This window comes from Sturnus vulgaris, chromosome W (assembly GCF_052056855.1).
Source record: "Sturnus vulgaris isolate bStuVul1 chromosome W, bStuVul1.hap1, whole genome shotgun sequence".
Lineage (NCBI taxonomy): Eukaryota > Metazoa > Chordata > Aves > Passeriformes > Sturnidae > Sturnus > Sturnus vulgaris.
This window is the reverse complement of record NC_142282.1, coordinates 62,986,206-63,004,299: the sequence shown is the minus strand read 5'-3', so window position 1 is coordinate 63,004,299 and position 18,094 is coordinate 62,986,206. Positions and strand designations below refer to the sequence as shown.

Genomic DNA, 18,094 nt, shown 5'->3' with positions numbered 1-18,094 from the left:
TCCTTAATATCCAACCTATATTTCCCTTGGCACATCTTAAGACTGTGTCCTCTCGTTCTGTCACTGGTTGCTTGGGAGAACAGACCAAGCCCCACCTGGCTACAACCTCCTTTCAGAGAGTTGTAGAGAGTGATAAGGTCACCCCTGAGCCTCCTCTTCTCCAGGCTAAACAACCCCAGCTCCCTCAGCTGCTCCTCACAGGACTTGTGTTCCAGACCCTTCACCAGCTTCGTTGTCCTTTGGACTCACTCCAGCACCTCAATGCCCTTTCTGAATTGAGGGGCCCACAACTGAACACAGTATTCAAAGTGCAGCATCACCAGTGCTGGATACAGGGGAATGATCACTGAACTGGTCCTGCTGTCCACACTATTGTTGATATAGACCAGGTGCCATTTGCCTTCTTGCCCACCTGGACACACTCTGGCTCACATTCAGATGGCTGTTGACCAGTACCACCAGGTCCTTTTCTGCTGAATGGCTTTCCAGCCACTCTGTCCCTAGTCTGTAGCACTGCAGGGGGGTTGTTGTGGCCAAAGTATAGGACCCAACACTTGGACTTGTTGAACCTCATATTTTTGGTCTTGGCCCATCAATCCAGCCTGTCCAGGTCCCTCTGCAGAGCCTTCCTACCTTCCAGCAGATCAACACTCTAACCCAACTTAGTGTTGTCTGCAAATGTGGACAGATTCGATCCAGCTGCACCCAGACTCCTCTCTGAGAAGGAGTTTAGAAAGCAAGGAGATCCTTTCTGCACCTCGTGACTCAACAGGAGGTCTTCTCTTATAAACTTTGTCTGTAGCTCCCATTCCGTGCATGACACCTTGTCCTGGTTTAGGGCAAATTTGGGAGGAAACTTTTGAATGGGGTCCTTTTATGAAACAGATTTAAGCAGTCTTTTTGCTAATTGTTTCAGGGAAAAAATATTTTTTCGGAGAGAAGTGGAAAAAGAAAAACTGTTTATTTAACAGGCAAAAGACTTCCTAGCACAAAAATGAACAATAATAAACAGTAAAAGTTTTCACTGCTCCGAAGAGATGACAGATTTAGAAGAGTTTTTTCTGTGGGTTGCTCTGCTTATTTAGTTTGTTCTCAGTGTCTCCGGCGCTGGGAAATGTTGCGGCCCAGGCCAGGCCTGGTGGGCTACAGGTGTGAGTTTCCGGTGCTTTTCTGGGTTTTCAGTCCAGAGCAAGTTCAAACAGTTCCAAGAAAAAGGAAAAAAACCCACAGTCCAGGGAGTTTCTCTGCCTCAGCTAGCCAGAAAAACTAACTAAAACCAAAGGAGAGCTTTCTGCTGTTGTCCACTGCAGACAACACAGTTTGTGAGCAGGAATGTGGGGGAGCCAGTGCAGTTTTTGATTAAAAACTTTGCACTTCTTCTTTTCCCCCCTTTACTCCTGGAACTAGTCTTAAAGCTGCAGAATTTAATATTCAACACCAAGTGAACAGACTATTTGGGGATACAGGCATTATACAGTTACTCTAAGACATTCTACTTCTTATCCCCATATCATCAGTTTACTATTATATCTAACACATATTCTAATTTTATAAACACATACATCATACATTATATATATATACAAGATACAGCTATAGAAAGATAATGACAGTGATATAGTAATATTTACATATGGTTCTCATTTAATAATTAGATCTTCTTGAGGTGCACATTGTGTTGTCTTATTTTTTTGCATTATTTACCATGTGTAACCTGGTTTCTGAGCAAAGACAATCCCATTAATGGGTTTGTCTGTATTTGAGGCAGAATATTTGAGGCAGAATTGATTTAAACTGTTTTTTCTAACAAACTTCTGGCATGCACCACTGGGACTTTATTTTTGTCTACTCTATGTAAGGATTCAGACTGGGCAGGGCTTGTTTGGTTAGTGGAGTCTCAGGTGGTAACTAACCAGGTGGCTTTTGTTAAATGCTGCTTTTAATTTTTAAGAGATCCCCTAAAAGTTGCAGAATTTAATATTCAACACCAACAGAACAGACGATTTGGGGATATAGGCATTATACAGTCACCCCAAGACACCCTACCTAATGCTTTCAAGGTGGTTTTTAACAGTTTATTGTACTTTTCCACTTTGCCTGCAGCTGGTGCATGGTAGGGGATATAGTACACCCACTCAATGCCATGTTCCCTAGCCCAGGTGTTCATTTTTGAAATTAGTTCCGTTGTTTGACTTAATTTTTTCAGGAGTACCATGCTTCTACTTGCTTTTCAAGGGCTAAGATGGTGCTCCAGGCAGTGGCATGAGGTACAGGGTAGATTTCTAACTATTCAGTGGTGGCTTTTACCATGGTTCCTTGGCATGTATGAGGCAGAATGATGTAGTTAATCTGCCAAGCTTTTCTATACTTATATTTGGACTAATGCCCTCTATACCAGAGGGGCTTGACCCGCTTGGCTTGCTTGATGGCAGTATATGTTTTACAGTTATGGATAACTTGAGAAATATTGTTTATGGTTAGATCTATCCTTTGGTCTCATGCCTACTTATAGGTGGCATTTCTGCCCTGATGACCTGAGGCATCATGGGCCCATCGGGCTAGGAACAACTTTTTCTTGTGTTGCTAATCTAAGTTTATCTTTGACACTTTTATCTGTGCAGCCTAATTTACTTGTTTATTGTTTTGGTGCTTTTCATTAGCTCTACTTTTGGGGACATGGGCATTTACATGACAGACTCTTACAGGTAGCTTTTTTACTAGAGTGGCAATGTCTTCACTTGTCAGCAGCTCAGATTGTTTTTTCTCTACATTGCTAGCTAGCCTTTTTCCACCTTTCCAGCCAACCCTACGGAGCATTGGTTATTATTTATGAATCGGTGTAGAGGTAGAGTTTTGGCCACTTTTTTTTTTTTTCAGCAATGTCTAGTGCTAGCTGAACGGTTTTGAGTTCAGCAAGTTGGCTTGATTCATATTTTCCTTTGGTAGCTTGTGCAACTTGTCTTGTGGGGCTCCATACGACTGCTTTTAATTTCTGGTTCATTTTTATGATGCGTCAGGAACCATCAGTGAAAAGAGCATAGCGTGTTTCATTTGCTGGTAGTTGGTTGTATGGTGGGGCTTTTTTAGCACTTGTTACTTGTTTTTGTTTTTCTTCGTCAGTGAGACCAAAGTTTTTACTTTCGGGCCAGTTTGTAATTATTTCCAAAATCCCAGGGCGATTTAATTTTCTAATATGGGTGCACTGTGTGATGAGGGCAATTCACTTGCTCTATGTGGCATTGGTGACGTGGTGGGTAGAAGGAATTTTTGTTTTGAACATTTACTTCAGTGCTGGTAGGCGGGGTGCCAAGAGGAGTTGTGTTTCCCTGTTAATCACTTCTGAGGGGGCTTGAACTCCTTCATAGGTGGCTAAGATTTTCTTTTCTGTGGGAGTGTAGTTGGCTTTGGACCCTCTGTAACTTTGACTTCAGAATTTTAATGGCTGGCCTCAAGTTTTACTAGGCACCTTTTGCTAAAGGCTCCAGGACAAACCATGGTTTCTAGTGGTAGAGTACAGTACATTTTTTACTTCTGGTCCCGTCTTGACTGGGCCAAGGGCTACTGCATGAGCAATCTCCTGCTTGATCTGGGTGAAGGCTTGCTGCTGCTCAGGGCCTCAGTGGAAATCGTTCTTCTTATCGGTGATTAAGTAAAGAGGGCTCACAATCAGACTATACTTAAGAATGTGCATTCTTTAAAAACTTATGGCACTTAAGAAAGCTTGTGTTTCTTTCTTCCTGGTGGAGACATTGCGGTTATCTTGTTGATGACCTCAGTGGGAATTTGATGCTGTCCATTTTGCCACTTTACTCTCAGGAACTGGATTTCTTGAGCAGGTTCTTTGCTTTTCTTGATGGCAAAACCAGCTTTCAGGAGAATGTGGATGATTTTCTCTTTTTTCTCAAATACTTCTGCTGCCGTGTTCCCCCACACAATGATATCATTGATGTACTGAAAATGTTTTGGAGTTCACGTTTTTCTAGTGCAGTTTGGATCAGTCTATGGCAGATGGTGGGGCTGTGTTTTTACGCCTGGGGCAGTCAGTTCCAGGTGTACTGCACGTTCCCCCAGGTGAAAGCAAACTGAGGCCTGCACTCTGCTGCCAGAGGACTAGAGAAAAATGCATTGGCAATGTCAATAGTGGCATATCACTTTCCTGCCTTGGACTCCAGCTCGTACTGGAGTTCCAGCATGTTTGGCACGGCAGCGTTCAGCAGTGGAGTCACTTTATTTAATGCACAATAGTCTACAGTCAATCTTTATTCTCCGTCAGAATTGCACACAGGCCAGATGGGGCTGTTGAAGGGCAAGTGGGTTTTGCTGACCATCCCTTGGCTCTCTAGCTCACGGATTATCTTGTGGATGGGGATCATGGCATTTTGATTCGTCCGGTACTGCTGATGGTGCACCGTCGAGATGGCAATTGGTATGTGTTGCTCTTCCACCTTTAGGAGTCTCACTGCAGATGGGTTTTTTGACAGTCCAGACAAGGTGTTTAATTGTTTAATGCTTTGTGTCTCTACAGCAGCTATTTCAAAAGCCTACCTGAGTCCTTTTGGATCTCTGAAATACCCATTTCAGAGGAAGTCTATGCCCAAAATGCATGGGGCCTCTGGGCCAGTTACAATAAGATGTTTCTTCCACTTATTTCCAGTCAGGCTCACCTCAGCTTCCACCAAAGTAAAGTCCCGTGATCCCCTTGTCACGCCACCAATAGAAACAGATTCTGTCCCCACGTCTTGATGGAATTAGTGTGCACTGCGAACCAGTGTTGACCAAGGCCTCATATTTTTGTGGTTTAGATGTGCCAGGCCAACGAATCCACACAGTCCAAAAAACATGTTTTTCCCCAACCTCTACCTGGCTAGAGGCAGGGTCCCTCTAAGCCTCATTATTTTTCTTTCCCTGGGCATATGTCTTGGAGGTTTCTTCAAGGGGATCGGACATGTCATCATTATTATCATACTTGGCAATTTGTCTATGGGCTACTGGAGCTGCTTTCTTTCTAGTAGAACTTCTCTGCATTTCACTGTTCTGCAATTCAAGCACCTGTTTTACTAGAGCAACAGTAGATTTTTCATCCCACTTTTTAATGTTTTTTTTTAGAATCACGCAGGAAAGACCACAGCTCAGCTCGTGAGAAGGGTCTTCTCTTCCCATCTGGGGAATGTTTACGTTTGGGGCCAGAACTTTTGATTTGTACAGACGAGATTTGGAGAAAGCCCTCTTTCATCTCTTCCCTCAGTTTCTTGTGGTTCTTTTCTATTTTATCTTTTAATTTCTGCAGATGTGTTTCCACAGCTGCAATTCTAGCATGTGTTGGGCCATGCACGGCATCTGCATACGCTCAGAGCTTCTTTGTTATATCAAGCACGGTCTCCTCCCTGTCATCTCACTTTATTATTGCTAAAGCAGAAGCATATTCTTGTGGCCCAAGTTGTACAAGTTTTTGCCACATCACAGATGTACATGGTACCAAGTCTGGATTCTTAGTTGTTAGGTCATTTGAAAAAATAATCTCAGTCACTGCCATTTCTCTCAAACATTGAATCCCTTGTTCTATGGTCTTCCATTGGGTTTGCTGCATATAGAGATCATCTTCACCCAGGTATCTTTGTGCTACACTTCTCAGGACCCGTGCCCAGAGACTCTGAGTGTTAGCCCCCCTCATCATTCCTAGGTCAATAACAGGATCATGTGACACGAATCCCAAATGTCTCGCTTCAGTACCATCCAGAATTGTAGCCTGGCCTGCAGCATCCCAAAGACAGACCAGCCAACCAATTATAGATTCATCAGATCGTCGGGTGTAATCTTTTCTCAGGTCACGAAGGTTTTTCAGAGATAGGGACTCAATATTGGCTTCTGATCCTGTGTCAGTTGCTCTGACTTCTGATTTTGTATCGGAAGCCTGCCTTGAGGATCCTTCCCCTTCATCATCATCATCCACTGGCCGATCAGTTTTTCTGGTGTGCTTCCTTCCTGCAGCAACTGCCAGTGGCTTAGGCTGACTGTTTGGTTTAGCTACAGCCTGTGATGCCTTTTGTTTTAAGTTTTCCTGTTCTCCTTGGATGTGCTTTTCTGATGTGCTAGGGTGATGAAGACAAAACAGTCCTATTCTAGTTAAGAACTCAAGGACAGTTTCTCCAAACTTCAGGCCCTAAGCACAAACTAGGTGGAAAGGTGGAGGGTGGGTTCATGCAAATTAACCCGAACCTATAAAAGTGTAAGATTTTGTGACCAACCCCCTCCTTTCCTTCCATCTTGGAGCCATCCAGGCAGGGGCCAGGACTGTGGCACTTGTATTGCTAGGGTGTGGCTTTTGTAGGCCTTACAATAAATACCCATTTTATTCTCCTTAACTCTGTGTGTAGCCTCTGTTCCAGCTCCTCAAGGCATCACCTGAGTAACTGGGGTATTGGCTGATTTATCTCCCTGCCCCCTGGCCTCTATCTGCTGCCCTACAGTATTTAGCAGTGTGCGATAAGCATATGCTAGGGCCCAGCTTATTGCAATGAGTTTTTTCTCATTAGAATAATCATGGCACTTTTCTTCCAGATATTTTCCCACCTTGTCTGGGTTCTGAATTTGTTCATGTGAAAATTCCCAAGCTGGGGGATTAGAAAATTCCTTCAGGGTTCTGCCCATTCTCTCCCATTTCCCACACTACTTAGAATTTTCCACGCCTGGGCCTACTCCTCGGTCAGGAGTCCTATCAGCTCCTCTGGACATTTCAGCCCTCATTCTAGAGAGGCTGTATATTGCATAGAGGAATCTTACCAGATTAAATACCAGGAAGGTGGTATCTTTGACATTCAGGGGAAACTGAATATTCTTAAAAAATGACTTAATAGATTCAAAGGAGAAGAAGGCAAGGAAAGGCTAAAAAGCCTCATCCCCTGCTCCTTTTCTAACAAACTGGGTGCAATTACTAATGAATCCACAAAACATGCTATTGGAACTGGGATGCAGGGTAGGACAAAGAAACCATAAACCATAAATACCTGGAACAAACTCCAGTAGCTTTATAAACTTTCTATAAATCATTATTACCGAGCCCAGCACAATAGCTATTCTAATTCGTGCTCCTCTACTGAAAAAACTGCATGTTAGGGACACTACTGGAGCTATCTCCGGATAAGAAAATAAGCCCAGAGACCAGAAAGGTATTAAAACCTCAAAAAAGCCTAGGGACCCGAGACACATGAAGGCCTTTACCCCGACAGACATTATGAATTTAAACAACATGGTTACTGACTGCTTTACCCCAGTACAGAGTATGTACAACCAAAATGCAATCAGAACATGGGGGTTTTTTTCCATTTTCTCGCCATGTGCTGGGCGCCAATAACTATTTGTCCTGGTTTAGGGCAAATTTGGGAGGAAACCTCTGAATGGGGTCCTTCTATGAAACAGATTTAAGCAGTCCCTCCCCTAATTGGTTCGGGGAAAAAATATTTCTTCGGAGAGAAGTGGAAAAAGAAAAACTGTTTATTTAACAGGCGAAACACTTCCCAGAACAAAAATTAATAATACTAAACAGCAAAACCTTTCACTGCTCCGAAGAGATGACATTTAAAAGAGTTCTTTCCATGGGTTGCCCGGCTCACTCAGTCTGTTCTCAGTCCCTCCGGCACTGGGAAATGCTGTGGGCCAGGCCTGGTGGGCCACAGGTGTGAGCTCCTGGGGCTCTTCTGGGTTTTCACACCAGAGCAGGTTCAAACAGTTCCAAGAAAAAGGAAAAAAAAAAAAAAAAACACAGTCCAGGGAGCTTCTCTGCCTCAGCTAGCCAGAAAAACCAACCTAAACCAAAGGAGAGCTCTCTGCTGCTGTCCACTGCAGACAACACAGTCTGTGAGCAGGAATGCGGGGAAGCCAGTGCAGTCTCTGATAACTAACTCTGCACTTCTTCTTTCCCCCCCTTCACTCCTGGAACCAGTCTTAAAGCTGCAGAATTCAATATTCAACACCAACCGAACAGAAGATTTGGGGATACAGGCATCATACAGTCACCCTAAGACACACCTCTACATTGTTAAAGCATTCTTAGTTTAAAGCTCTTAACTTACTAACACATAATATGAAGTTTCAGAGTTACACACCAAGCAGCAGAGAATTGTCAGGAAAATTAATCCACAAACACCAGAGGTTTATGTCCAAAAAGGAGACAGAGGAGTCTTTTTTGCGTTATTCGAATAAAGGGAGAGGCCATGGGACATTCCCCTGGGATCTCTCAAATTTTTGGAGGACGCAGCCTCCTTTTTATCCTATTTTCCCGGCTGCATTTCCCTCTCTCTTTCCCCATTGGCTGAGGTACTTGAGAGGCACAGACTTCCCGGAACACCTGATACCTGAAATTCCCCTCTAATGTATAACCCTCCCTTTTAATTTTTAATTCTTATAGAATTCATAGTTTTCCCCCCGTTGCTTCTTTCATCTTTCGATATCCAATTTCATTTATCAGCAGCCTTACAGTTTATTTGTAAAGTCAAATATCTTTTTCCATTCATCAATCAGTGGAATCCATCCCATTGTTTCTTTTATCTCTCAGGGCTAGCCTTATCTACAAGCAGATCCACAGCTCATTTGTAAAGACAAATTCAACATTCCTCTCAGAATCTCAAAAATATAAAAGCTAAAACCTAAGGCATCACTAACACCTCAACTAAACCATGGCACTCAGTGCCACATCGAATCTTTTTTTAAATGCATCCAGGGATGGTGACTCTACCACCTCCCTGGGCAGACAATTCCTGTACTTTATCACTCTTTCCATAAAAAACCTTTCCCTAATATCCAACCTATATTTCCCTTGGTGCAATTTAAGACTGTGTCCTCTTGTTCTGTCAGTTGCTGCCTGGAGAAAGAGATCAACCCCCATCTGACTATAACCACCTTTCAGGTAGTTGTAGAGAGTGCTAAAGTCACCTCTGAGTCTTCTTTTCTCCAGGCTAAAAAACCCCAGCTCCCTCATTTGTTCCTCAAAGGGATTGTGTTCCAAGCCCCTCAGCAGCCTCGTTGCCTTCCTCTGGATGCACTCAAGCATCTAAACGTCCTTCCTAAGCTGTGAGGCACAGAACTGGACACAGTATTCAAGGTGCGGCCTCACCAGTGCCAATTACAGGGGAAGAATGACCTCCCTGCTCCTGATGGCCACACTATTCCTGATACAGGCCAGGATGCTGTTGGCCTTCTTGGCCACCAAGGCACACTGCTGGCTCATATTCAGTTGGCTGCCGACCAGCACCCCCAGGTCCCTTTCTGTCTGGGCACTGTCCAGCCACACCATCCCCAGCCTATAGCATTGCAGGGGGTTATTGTGGCCAAAATGCAGGACTCAGCACTTGGACTTATTAAATTTCATCTTATTGGACTCTGCCCATCCATCCAACCATTCCAAGTCTCTCTGCAGACCTCTCCTACCTTCCAAGAGATTGACACAAGCTTCCAGCTTAGTGTCATCTGCAAATTTACCAATCAAAGACTCAATACCCTCATCCATGTTGTTAATAAAAATATTGAACAGAACTGGTCCAAGCACCCCCCCCCCCGAGGAACACCACTAGTAACTGGCTGCTAATTTGATGCAGCACCGTTCACTACCACTCTCTGGTCCCTGCCATCCAGCCAGTACTTAACCCAGCAAAGAGTGCTCCTGTCCAAGCTGTGAGGTGCCAACTTTTCCAGGAGCATGCTGTGGGAGACAGTGTCAAAGGCCTTGCTGAAGTCCAAATAGACAACATCCACATCCTTTCCTGCATCCACCAGGCAGGTCACCTGGTCATAAAAGGAGACCAGGTTGGTCAAACACGACCTACCCCTCCTAAACCCATACTGGCTGGATCTGATACCCTGGTCATCCTTTAAGTGCTGCATGATGACATTCAGTATAAACTGTTCCATAACCTTACCGGGCACCGAGATCAGAGTAACTGGCCTATAATTACCAGGATCCTCCTTCCTACCTGTGGAGGGAGCAGGGCCCCTCACAAGGCCTCCTTTGAGAGCTGTCCTCTAGATAAGAAATGCTTAGTCATGGTGACTAGGCTAAGAAACCCTTTCCCCACTTCAGCCCCTCGCTTTATCTCCTTGTAAAACCATTGGTCATATTTCCTTAACCCCAAACCATTGGTCACTCTGTCAAACCACACTTTCCCTATAAAAACACATGCTTTCACCCAGTTCAGTGGACTGCCGCTGTCACTGGAACCCTTCTGTCTTGGTTTAGTTTGATTTCCCGGCCAATGCACCAATAAATGTTATACTTCAGGTTTGCTAATTTCAGTATACTCATTTTGTGTTGTGAGATAGAATTAGGAGCAAAAGCAAGGCAGGCCTAAAACTTAAAAGGGTATAAAAAACTTTATTAACAACAAAGAAAATAATAAATTCGGAATAAGATCTTCAGACCACTCCCTCCTCCCCTCTCCCACACCTTCTTAGAAACAACATACAGAGACACTTCAGTCAGTTCCCAACTTAAATAATCTGTTTCAGTTCACTTCAGGGAGAGGAGTTTCCTCTTGTTTGGCTGTAGAGATTTTCTTCCCAAGAGAAAAAACACTGTTCTCTCATGACTTCACTTTTCACGAATAGCAGCTGCCCAGGAATCTGCAATTGTGAAACTCCTCCCAACTTCACAGCCTTCCCAGAGCTGTGCTTGTGGGCCATGTTAAACTCATGGGCTATTACTTTTAAGGATGAGCTGTTCAAAAGCAATAGTTCTCTTCATCTCTCTTTTCTCTGTTCATACTTCATTCTTAGGAACAGAGATCCCCTTTTTCCCTCGGAGAAAACAATCTTCCAAACACTTCAAACCCCCTCCATGTCTATTCCACGGTTTATAGAAAATTTTAGTGTAGTACAGTCCACCCCTATAGCTTACAAAAGTGTCAGGAAAATTAATCCACAAACACCAGAGGTTTATGTCCAAAAAGGAGACAGAGGAGTCTTTTTTGCGTTATTCGAATAAAGGGAGAGGCCATGGGACATTCCCCTGGGATCTCTCAAATTTTCGGAGGACGCAGCCTCCTTTTTATCCTATTTTCCCGGCCGCATTTCCCTCTCTCTTTCCCCATTGGCTGAGGTACTTGAGAGGCACAGACTTCCCGGAACGCCTGATACCTGAAATTCCCCTCTAATGTATAACCCTCCCTTTTAATTTTTAATTCTTACAGAATTCATAGTTTCCCCCCCGTTGCTTCTTTCATCTTTCGATATCCAATTTCATTTATCAGCAGCCCTACAGTTTGTTTGTAAAGGCAACTATCTCTTTCCATTCATCAATCAGTGGAATCCATCCCATTGTTTCTTTTATCTCTCAGTGCTAGCCTTATCTATAGGCTGATCCACAACTCATTTGTAAAGACAAATTCAACATTCCTCTCAAAAGGATTTTTCAGCCAACCTTCATGGTGTTCCTCATTCTCCTTCCATCAAAAAACTTAGCTCTTGCTTTAATGACTTTAGTATATCCTCTCTGTTTTTTCCCTTTCCACTCAAGGGAGGAGAGGATTGAAGGTCTGCAAGTCTTATGTGAGCATTAGAAGGGTTAAAATTTCACACAGAAGTTGCAGAGGCTGGGCCAGGCCATGCTGGAGCTGTGTTAGGATCTCAGGCCGCTCGGGGGGGGGGGGGGGGGGGGGGGGGGGGGGGCAGGACAGAAACTGCAAAGTCCAGCCAGGGGAAAAAACCTGTGACAAGCCTTTGGTTTCACGGCTGCCCTCCGGCACCGACCACATCCAGCTCCAGCCGCAGGCCGGGGGTCCTCTTTTACCTGGCTCAGCAAGCAGGGCGTGGGGGACTCCGCCAAAACGGGGCCCAGCTGCCTCCCCCCCAGGCCGTGTGGGCGGCCACCCCACAGCTGCTCCGAGCCGGTGGTAGGGGCAGGGCCCCGCCGAGCCGCAGCCACGTCGGGGGAGGGGGGGGGAGGGTTAGGATCTTAGTGTTATAAGTACATGACATGTTGTTGGCTTTTTGCAAATATTAGGATAAATGCTATATGTATAATGTTGAAATAGCTTTTCTGTACGAATATAGTTTTTTTCTTTTCTTCTTTTCTAATAGCAAAAGTTAGACATAAGGTTTTTTTAGATAGTATGCTTAAACTACCCGCTTAGTTAAGATAACAGCCCGTGAACATGTGATCGGAACCCTGCAACTGACACGACAATTATCAACACTCAGCGGCTACAAAAGGCCGGGACCACCACCCAAATTAAAAAGTGATAAGAAGAGGATTAAAACCACAAGCCAAGGAACACGCATGCTCTAAAAAGGCGGACTCAAGGAGTAGCCATGCTAAACGGTTCCCAGAAAAAGTTTGACTGTGCATGAAGAACTATGAATATGCAACAAGTTAATGTATTGTAAAACGTATTTAAAGCGGCGTTTCCGAAGCAGCCCGTGTGCTCTTGGCAGCATGCCAAGCACCCGGCCGTTTTAACTCTTTCCTTTATGTTTGTCTCCTATTGTCTTTTTATTAAACCTTTTAAATTTTACCAGGACAGTGAAGCGTTTTTCACATTAGCAACGGGCTTCTCCTTCCCCTGGTCATTGGGGCCCCTGGTTGAAAAGCGGGGCCCAGCGGCCTCCCAAGCCCACCGCTGCCTGGCCTGGGCCGCATGGGTGGAGGCCCGGGCCAGGTCGGTGTTACCTTGTGAGAGGCCAGAAATGAAAGGGAGCTTTTACGGGGTTAACCTGCTTCAAAATGTGCATTCATGGAGCGAACTAACTTTTCCAATTGGTTTCTCAGGCTGTCAACAACCGAACCAGCCTCCAATTGGTCCCATCAACTCACAGAGGAAGTTCTCATGGAGAAAAACTTCTGAGTGTGCCCTCCTCCCAGGTGCCTTCAATGAATAACCAGCATACCTCTGCAGAAGAAGACAATAAAGAACTCTGTAGAACCCCACACAGTGCTTCTCGATCTCTGATCCCTGCGTCGGCTGAGGTACCTTGTGAGCTGAGCTGAAATCACTATAAGAGCTGATTGCCTGAAACCCAGGCCTTGCTCACATATTGGTACCTTGTGGCTGAGACTGCCTAAGACTCCAGGAAAGGCTGTTCCTTGCGGGACCCCCTATCCAGGAACGTCTGTGGCAGCCAGGGTCTGATAGACCCCAGGCACCGGCCGCTACAGGTGGCGCCCCGAACATCGAGTCTGGATCCTTGCCAGCCCAACAGTGAGCAGAGTTCCTTGGAACTGTTACCGCGTTCGTTTCGTCACCACCTCGCCAGGTAGATTCTTCGTTATAGCAGAGCTACCCCCTCCAAGGTTGTCCGACACCCTCTAGGACCTGATTCCTGAGAATCACAATGGCCGACCACCAGCCAGCAGTCTTTGACCCACATAGGCTGAAGAATTATATCAGCCTCTCTTAGCACGCTTTTTTACTTTGGGTCTTTTCGGTTTTTGTTTTTTTTTTCTTTCTTTTTCTTTTTTCTGCTGGACTGGGAATGAGACTCAGTATGGGCTCCAAACTCGGAAAACCTCAGTTATCCCATACTGAGAGAGATCTATATTCCCAAATTCTACAAATCTTATCTGCTAACAGCTTTTCTTTCTCTAAAGGCAATCTATCAGAAACCAATTTGAAAAATTGTATAAAATCGATTTCTGCTCAATTTTCTAATTTTGATAGTCATGCTGTCACGCTTGACTCCTTCTGGGACTCAGTAGGGACAAAAATATATGAATGCCAAACTAAGGGAGATTGTTCTGTCACATCTTTGATTCCTATTTTCCAAGCTATTATAAGAGCGGTAGAAAGAAACTCTGAATCTAAAAAGCCCTCGCCATCCCCCCCCCCCGCCCACTCCCTTATCTCTTCCACCTCCCCTCTGTTCAAATGCAAATGTAGATAAACGCAGTGTCTTTCCCAAACCCAGAAAAACTAGTTTTTCAGCTTTCAAAACCCCGCCTCTACCCCTCCCTAGATCATATTACCGAATCGCCTACCCTGCCTCCTCCCCTAAAGGCCGGTCCCATGCCGTCCGCATCGCCTCTAGCACGCACTCTCCCTTGCACGGGAAACGCGGGGCTAGCCCTCCACTCCGCCCCCCTCTCTTCCGCAGGCAACGCGGAGCCTGCGTCGCTCTCACCGAATTCCCCTGTCACGCTTGCGCAATACACCGCTGATCCCTCCCCGTACCGGCGTCGGGTCTAGCGCCGGCTCTTATCAGGTTCCCTCCCCGTTACCCTAACCCCGCTGTGCTGCTGCTCGCGGCTCCCTCTGCCGCAGCCCCCTCCGCTCTGGTTTTTCTCCACTCCGCCACCACACCGGTCCCCCCGCACCCTCGCCTCCTTGCCGTTCACCTCTGCTGCAGCTTTCCTGGTTCCCGCCGTGGCTCCTACTTCCGTAGTCTGCTTCCCCCCGCTTTTCCCGGATACGCCGATGTTCGCGGCCATCGGTGCGCAGCCGACCGGTTGCCTCGAGCCCCCCCACAGCGGTCCCTGAGCTCACACCAGCTGCACAGCCGGCAGCGCTGATATCACTGTCCCGCAGCTGCCTCCCTGCGGCCAGGTTCTGCCTTGTGACCCCCCACAACTCTCTCAGCCTGCCGCTGCCTCCTCCCAAGCCCCCTCCGCGCGTTCAAAGAACAGCTGTGTATGGCTTGTACACTCGGACTCCTCCTCTGAGGACAGCAGTAGCAGCACGTCTACTTCTGATTCAGATGAGGTTGATCCCCGGGCAATAACCAGAATTCAAAGCCACCCAAGCAGGGGAATGTGAATTAGCCCAAAGGATTTCAGCCTTCCCTGTAATCTATAAAAAAGGAAGGAGTGGGGGGACCACAAACAAAACAGTGTGGGAAGCAGCCACTAATAAAGAATTAATAGAATTACGTAAGGTCGTGAAACAGCATGGCCAGACAGCACATATTTTTAGAAATTTCTTAGAAGCTATTTTTTCTGCACATACCTTAGTTCCACATGACGTCAAAAATATTACTCATTTTCTCCTCACCCCTGCTGAATATATGCTATAGGAAAGGCATTGGAAAAAACAGTTAAAAACGTTATTTGATAACTATTTCAAATATGCAAATCGGCAAAATTTTACTGTCGAGCAATTAGCCGGAGAGGGTGATCTTCAAAAACCCCCTGAACAAGCTAACACTTTACCTGAGGAGACACTGCAGGACATATCTAATGCAGCAGACATCATTACTCCTTACACCAGATGACTCCATCCCCACATTGCACTTCTCTAATATCAAACAAAGGGTAGATGAGAGTTTTATTAAATTTGTGGACAAACTAAAGGATGCCCTGGAAAAACAGATGGAGAGTACAGAGGCACGAAAAGAACTTTTGGGTAAACTTGCTATGAGTAATGCTAATGAACAATGTAAAAGTATTCTGCGGGCTTTGCCACTAGACACTGAACCCACCATTGAACAGATGGTGGAAAGCTGTACACGCCACTTGTCCACTGAAAACACATTTACCCAAGCAGTTGCAAAGGGCATCACAGAAGGAGTCTCTGGTGCATTTCCAGTGGTGACCTCCTGTGCTGGTTTTAATTTGAAATTCAGATTAAACCAAGACATTTTTTGGTGGAAAATGCAGGCAATTAATACAGTTGTGAAATGGGATCAATTAAAAGGAGTAAGGGCAAAGCATGTATTAGATAATGAAGTAAAAATAAGGGTAAAAAGTTTATATTATGATCATGATGAAGTACCTAGGGGTGGTGGTTAATGTTAAATTTCCTTTTTTCCCCTGTTTAATGTAGTAAGTTGAATGTAATTTTGATAATAATTTTGAAATGCGTATTCATGTTGCGAGAGGTGGAATGTGCTGGTTTCACCTGAGGAAGACAGACTCAGAGAGAGGTTTTCTCTATGAGAACTTCCTCTGTGAGTTGATAGGACCAATTGAAGGTTGATTTAGTTACTGACAGCCTGAGGAACCAATTGAAGAAAGTTAGTTCACTCCATGAACACACATTCTGAAGGAGGTAACCGGGGAAAAAGCTCTCTTTTATTTCCGGTGGCTGAGCAGGTAACACCGGCCCAGCCCGAGGTCTGCTCCCATACGAGGCGGGGGAGGGCTCAGGAGGCCGCTGGGCCCCGTTTGCAAACCAGGGGACCCGATGGCCGGAGGGAGGAAAGGCTTGTTGATAAGACCTTAGCCCTGCTTCCTCCCCCGCGAGCCCGTGGCTCGGGGGGGGAGGCCCGGCTCCTGCTGCTGTCTCGGAGCAGCTTTGGAGAGGCTGAGCCCACCCAGCCACTCTCACGTCCTGGGGGGGAGGCAGCCGGGCCCCTGTCTGGGAAGCAGGGATAGCCATAGGCAGTGTGGGCTGCAGTTAAGCTCCAGAAAGGCTGATTGAAATCTCAGCTCCCCCTCACCCAGCACGGTCTGGGCCTAGCCCAGCCCCTGCAGCTTCTGTGTGAAATTTTAACTCTTTAGTGCTCAAATAAGATTTGCAGACCTCTGGCTTTCCTTTGAATATAAGAAGAAAAAAATGAGATACTCCAAAGTCAGTAAAGCAAGAACTAAGTTTCTGTAAATGGAAGGACAATGAAGAGATGCTGTGAAGTTGGCTGAAAATCCTTTTGTACATTGTAAAGAGGAACTGATATTGCACTGAATATTCCTATAAACCATGGAAAAAAACATGGGGGGTTTAGAGTGTTTAATTTAATAGATTGTTGACCAAAAACACCGGTGTTAAAGATCCTTTGCCCTGAAGAGAAAAGGGAATCTCTGTTTCTGAAAATAAAGCATGAACAGAGAAAAAAAGTGATAAAGATAATTTTTTTGGTTTGAAACAGGTCATTCTTAAAAGTAAATACCCCATAAGTTTAACATAACCCATAAACACAGCTTTAGGAAAGCTGTGAAAATGGGAAGAGCCTCACGATTTGTAAGTTTTTTCCCAGGCAGATACAAATCGTGAAAAGTAAAGCCACAAAAAACCTGCTTTTTTCCCTCCTTATAAAAAAGTCCCTATGGCCTGACAAGAAAAATCTTTCTCCAAAGTGAACTGAAAAAGACTATTTAAGTTGAGAACTGACTGAAGTAGTTTTTTGTATGTTTGTTTTGTTGCTATGAAAGTTGGGAAAGAAAAGAAGAAAGTAGTCTGAAAATCTTATTCTAAATTTGTTTCTTTCTTCTTTGTATAGTTAATAAATTTCTTTTTGTACCCTTTTAAGTTTTAAGGCTGCCTTACTCTTTTCCTCCTAGTTCTGTCTCACAACAGAAAAATTAATATATTTAAATTAGCAAATCAAAACTATAACACCTCCAAAGATAATGCCTGCTGTTTTCACTGTGGGGAACTTGGACACTTTATAAAGGACTGCCCAGAGAAGTCACCCACCCAAGACCCCTGCATGAATCACCAAAAGCCCCAGAAACAGCAGAGGTACCAGCAGCGCTTGGGAAACTTCCAGTGGAGCACAGTAAAAGCTCCGTGCTCAGAAAACAAATCTAAAGCTCATTCCCGCCCAGCCCACCTGCGAAAAATGGGGGACATCACAGCCCATTGTCCCAGGAGATCCCAATTACATCCAGGGGATCCAACATACAGAGCGCTACAGATGGGAACCTGGCGCCAGCTGGTAACAACATTGTCCATTGGCATTACAGATGGGAGTTTTCGCTGTGTTCCCACAGGGAAGCATGATCCGCCAGATGATCCTTGGGACAGTTTAATCCTTGGTGACACTTTCCATGGTCCAGCACAAATTTTTGTTTTGCCAGAAATACAAACTGTACTCCCGGGGCAAGAAATCATTGTCCAACTGTGCTGGGCGGACACTTCTTTTTATCTTTCACAGGAAAAACTGATTGCACAAGCCTTTTTGCTCCCACAAAACCACATAGAAAGGCTTCCCCTCAACCCCACAATAATGTGGGCACAGATCATGGGCTCAGACAAGCCTATCATTGAGTGAAGCCTTTTCTGCAACGGGGAGAAGATCCACAGACCAGGGATGCTAGACACTGGTGCACGTGACTATCATCGCCCACTTGGAATGGCCAACTGTCTTGGTTTGAAAGACAGGTGTCTGCCAAGAAAGGCAGGACCCTCTTTTTAAAATGGAGAATATAAACCCCCTCCCTCCAAATTATTATAATTTT

The 18,094-nt window shown here is 45.2% G+C and overlaps 2 long non-coding RNA genes across 2 annotated transcripts in view; one reads left to right on the top strand and one right to left on the bottom strand.

The window, feature by feature from the left end:
• The window catches only part of LOC148220270 (uncharacterized), a 42,360-nt gene extending 29,447 nt beyond the window's left edge, over positions 1 to 12,913 (top strand). Inside the window, exon 2 of the long non-coding RNA XR_015799136.1 lies at positions 12,755 to 12,913. This is a non-coding gene — a long non-coding RNA (uncharacterized LOC148220270). The remainder of the gene's footprint in view (positions 1 to 12,754) is intronic.
• LOC148220269 (uncharacterized) overlaps positions 1 to 14,413 on the bottom strand; it is a 33,481-nt gene extending 19,068 nt beyond the window's left edge. The window contains exon 1 of the long non-coding RNA XR_015799138.1: positions 14,318 to 14,413. This is a non-coding gene — a long non-coding RNA (uncharacterized LOC148220269). The remainder of the gene's footprint in view (positions 1 to 14,317) is intronic.
• Between the last annotated feature and the right edge of the window lie 3,681 nt (positions 14,414 to 18,094).